We start from the raw sequence: 5,000 nt of genomic DNA on the forward strand, positions 1-5,000 counted from the left end.
CCTTCCCTTCCTTCCTTCCTTCCTTCCTTCCTTCCTTCCTTCCTTCCTTCCTTCCTTCCTTCCTTCCTTCCTTCCTTCCTTCCTTCCTTCCTTCCTTCCTTCCTTCCTTCCTTCCTTCCTTCCTTCCCACCCTTCCCTTCCCTTCCCTTCCCACCCTTCCCTTCCTTCCCTTCCCTTCCTTCCTTCCTTCCCACCCGTCCCTTCCCTTCCCTTCCCTTCCCTTCCATTCCCTTCCCTTCCCACCCTTCATTCTCATCCTTCCCTTCCTTCTCATCCTTCCCACCCTTCCCTTCCTTCTCATCCTTCCCTTCCTTCTCATCCTTCCCTTCCTTCTCATCCTTCCCATCCTTCCAAGTAACTGTAGCCCCAGAGGAGATTCTCTCTCCAAAGTGATGATAAACATGATTTCACAGTGTGTTACCATCATCATCATCAGAACTCTCCTAAAAGGATTAATCCAAGCTCTCAGAGAGACAGAGAGACAGAGAGACAGAGAGACAGAGAGATAGATAGATAGATAGATATATAGATAGATAGATAGATAGATAGATAGATAGATAGATAGATAGATAGATAGATAGATAGATAGATAGATAGATAGATAGATAGATAGATAGATAGATAGATAGATAGATACAGTGCCTTGCAAAAGTATTCGGCCCCCTTGAACTTTGCGACCTTTTGCCCCATTTCAGGCTTCAAACATAAAAATATAAAACTGTATTTTTTTGTGAAGAATCAACAACAAGTGGGACACAATCATGAAGTGGAACGACATTTATTGTATATTTAAAACTTTTTTAACAAATCAAAAACTGAAAAATTGGGCGTGCAAAATTATTCAGCCCCCTTAAGTTAATACTTTGTAGCGCCACCTTTTGCTGCGATTACAGCTGTAAGTCGCTTGGGGTATGTCTCTATCAGTTTTGCACATCGAGAGACTGAATTTTTTTCCCATTCCTCCTTGCAAAACAGCTCGAGCTCAGTGAGGTTGGATGGAGAGCATTTGTGAACAGCAGTTTTCAGTTCTTTCCACAGATTCTCGATTGGATTCAGGTCTGGACTTTGACTTGGCCATTCTAACACCTGGATATGTTTATTATTGAACCATTCCATTGTAGATTTTGCTTTATGTTTTGGATCATTGTCTTGTTGGAAGACAAATCTCCGTCCCAGTCTCAGGTCTTTTGAAGACTCCATCAGGTTTTCTTCCAGAATGGTCCTGTATTTGGCTCCATCCATCTTCCCATCAATTTTAACCATCTTCCCTGTCCCTGCTGAAGAAAAGCAGGCCCAAACCATGATGCTGCCACCACCATGTTTGACAGTGGGGATGGTGTGTTCAGCTGTGTTGCTTTTACGCCAAACATAACGTTTTGCATTGTTGCCAAAAAGTTCAATTTTGGTTTCATCTGACCAGAGCACCTTCTTCCACATGTTTGGTATGTCTCCCAGGTGGCTTATGGCAAACTTTAAACAACACTTTTTATGGATATCTTTAAGAAATGGCTTTCTTCTTGCCACTCTTCCATAAAGGCCAGATTTGTGCAATATACGACTGATTGTTGTCCTATGGACAGAGTCTCCCACCTCAGCTGTAGATCTCTGCAGTTCATCCAGAGTGATCATGGGCCTCTTGGCTGCATCTCTGATCAGTCTTCTCCTTGTATGAGCTGAAAGTTTAGAGGGACGGCCAGGTCTTGGTAGATTTGCAGTGGTCTGATACTCCTTCCATTTCAATATTATCGCTTGCACAGTGCTCCTTGGGATGTTTAAAGCTTGGGAAATCTTTTTGTATCCAAATCCGGCTTTAAACTTCTTCACAACAGTATCTCGGACCTGCCTGGTGTGTTCCTTGTTCTTCATGATGCTCTCTGCGCTTTTAACGGACCTCTGAGACTATCACAGTGCAGGTGCATTGATACGGAGACTTGATTACACACAGGTGGATTGTATTTATCATCATTAGTCATTTAGGTCAACATTGGATCATTCAGAGATCCTCACTGAACTTCTGGAGAGAGTTTGCTGCACTGAAAGTAAAGGGGCTGAATAATTTTGCACGCCCAATTTTTCAGTTTTTGATTTGTTAAAAACGTTTGAAAGATCCAATAAATGTTGTTCCACTTCATGATTGCGTCCCACTTGTTGTTGATTCTTCACAAAAAAATACAGTTTTATATCTTTATGTTTGAAGCCTGAAATTGGGCAAAAGGTCGCAAAGTTCAAGGGGGCCGAATACTTTCGCAAGGCACTGTAGATAGATAGATAGATAGATTGATTGATTGATTGATTGATTGATAGATATATAGATTGATTGAGAGGGAGAAGGGGTGTGGGATGTAATATCTGGTGCTGTGTGAAATTAAAATTGAAGTTCATTGGTTCCTTGCCTCTGCTCAGGCACACACACACACACACACACACACACACACACGCACACATACGTTAATCAGCAGCCCAGAGAGAAATCTAAGACCACATCTACACCCAGTGGAGGAAATCTGATACAACTGCAGTTCTCTCTTCTCCCTCCTTCTCTTCCTCAATCTTTCTCTCTCTCTCTCCATTTTTCTCCCTCCATTCCATCTCTCTTTCTCTCTCCCTTTTGCTCTCCTTCATTCCCTCTCTTATCTTTATAAATCCCTCTTTCTCTCTCCTTTCTCCCTCTCTCTCTGACTCTCTCTCCATCTCTCTTTCTCCAGGATAACGATGTGGTTATGATTAAGATATAATGCAGTTATTTAACCTCTAGTAACTCCCCATCCCGGGTGCGGGAGCGTAATCATCGACTGACACTAATTATCATAACGCAACTAACATAAATATTCCTAGAAAATATTAGCCTTTTGTTAATCACCCTGTCATCTCAGATTTTCAAAATATGCTTTACAGCCAAACCTAGACAAGCATTTGTGTAAATTTATCGATAGCCTAGCATAGCATTTTGTCCAGCTAGCAGCATGTAACTTGGTCACGGAAATCAGAAAAGCAATCAAATTAAATCGTTTACCTTTGATGAGCTTCGGATGTTTTCACTCACGAGACTCCCAGTTAGATAGCCAATGTTCCTTTTTTCCAAAAATATTATTTTTGTAGGCGAAATAGCTCTGTTTGTTCTTCACATTTGGCTGAGAAATCGCCCGGAAATTGCAGTCACGAAAACACCAAAAAATATTCCAAATTAGCTCCATAATATCGACAGAAACATGGCAAACGTTGTTTATAATCAATCCTCAAGGTATTTTTCAAATATCTATTCGATAATATATCCACCGGGACAATTGGTTTTTCAGTAGGACCGATTGAAATAATGGCTACCTCTGTATTTTACCGAGAATCACTCTAGGGAGCCATCAGGTGACCAGTTGCGCAATGTAGCCGCTTACGGGTATTCAACGTAAATGCGTAAATCTACATCACAATTCTGTAGACACCTTGGGGAATACGGAGAAAAAGTAATCTGGTTGATAGCCCATTCACTGCTCAATAGGGACGCATTGGAACGCAGAGCTTTCAAAAGATGAGTCACTTCCGGATTGGATTTTTCTTAGGCTTTCGCTTGCAATATCAGTTCTGTTATACTCACAGACAATATTTTTACAGTTTTGGAAACTTTAGAGTGTTTTCTATCCTAAGGTGTCAATTATATGCACATTCTAGCATCTTGTCCTGACAAAATATCCTGTTTACTACAGGAACGTTATTTTTCCAAAAATGAAAATACTGCCCCCTAGTCACAAAAGGTTTTAAGGTAAGTAGTCAAACTCATCAAGAGAGAATGATACCTCCTTATTCAGTCTCCAGGCAAACATACGCTTTTGAAAACCTCAAACTCCCATTTCAGAGCGTTGACAAACATAACCTACTCTTACTGCTAGGAAAATAAATCACACTTTTAAGACAAATACATGTCCACTGGGACTTAGTGAGGGCTGCAGTCATAATGGACCTTCTCTCTCTCTTTCACCTCTCCCTCTCTTTTTCTTCCCACTCTCCCTCTGCCTCCCTCCCTCCCTCTCCTCCCCCTCTCTCTCTCTGAGACTGTCAGTCTCTCTGAGAAACCAGTAAACGGACATTCCAGTGTGAATGAGTTCGTAAGGCTGCGCCTCGTGCCTTTGGCTGCATCCTAAGTCTCTCTCAACTCGTCCCAGACTGAGACCAGCTGCAGAAAGCTGTCTTTCTCCTCATCAGGGTTGGGTAGGTCACTTTTCAAATGTAATCCGTTACAGTTAACAGTTTTACCTGTCCAAAATTGTAATCAGTAATGTAACTTTTGGATTACACAAACTCCTTAACGTAATCTGATTGCTTTTTGGATTAGTTTCCACTTAAGAGGCGTTAGGAGATGAAAAGGATCCATTAAACACATTTGATGTGTCACGATAGTGGTCTCTGATTGGTGGTCATCATTTGGTGTGTCACGGTAGAGGTCTCTGACTTGTCGTCAGACTTGCTAAGGTGGAACAAATTTAAATTTCGCAAAAGTCCTTTTTGTATTTAAAAGTAATCCAAGAAGTAATCATGTAGTTTTTGAAAAGTATCTGTGATCTGATTACAATATTTTTTAATGCAACATAACTGACTCAGTAACTCAGTTACTTCCCAACCCAGCTCTCCATGTAATCCTCCCTATTCCCTTTCCTCTCCACCTTCTCCTCCTCCCTATTCCCTTTCCTCTCCACCTTCTCCTCCTCCCTATTCTCTTTCCTCTCTACCTCCTCCTACCTATTCCCTTTCCTCTCCACCTCCTCCTCCTCCCTATTCCCTTTCCTCTCCACCTCCTCCTCCTCCCTATTCCCTTTCCTCTCCACCTTCTCCTCCTCCCTATTCTCTTTCCTCTCTACCTCCTCCTCCTCCCTATTCCCTTTCCTCTCCACCTCCTCCTCCTCCCTATTCCCTTTCCTCTCCACCTCCTCCTCCTCCCTATTCCCTTTCCTCTCCACCTTCTCCTCCTCCCTATTCCCTTTCCTCTCCACCTTCTCCTCCTCCCTATTCCC

The sequence above is a fragment of the Oncorhynchus mykiss genome, chromosome 14, assembly GCF_013265735.2.
Source record: "Oncorhynchus mykiss isolate Arlee chromosome 14, USDA_OmykA_1.1, whole genome shotgun sequence".
Classification (NCBI taxonomy): domain Eukaryota; kingdom Metazoa; phylum Chordata; class Actinopteri; order Salmoniformes; family Salmonidae; genus Oncorhynchus; species Oncorhynchus mykiss.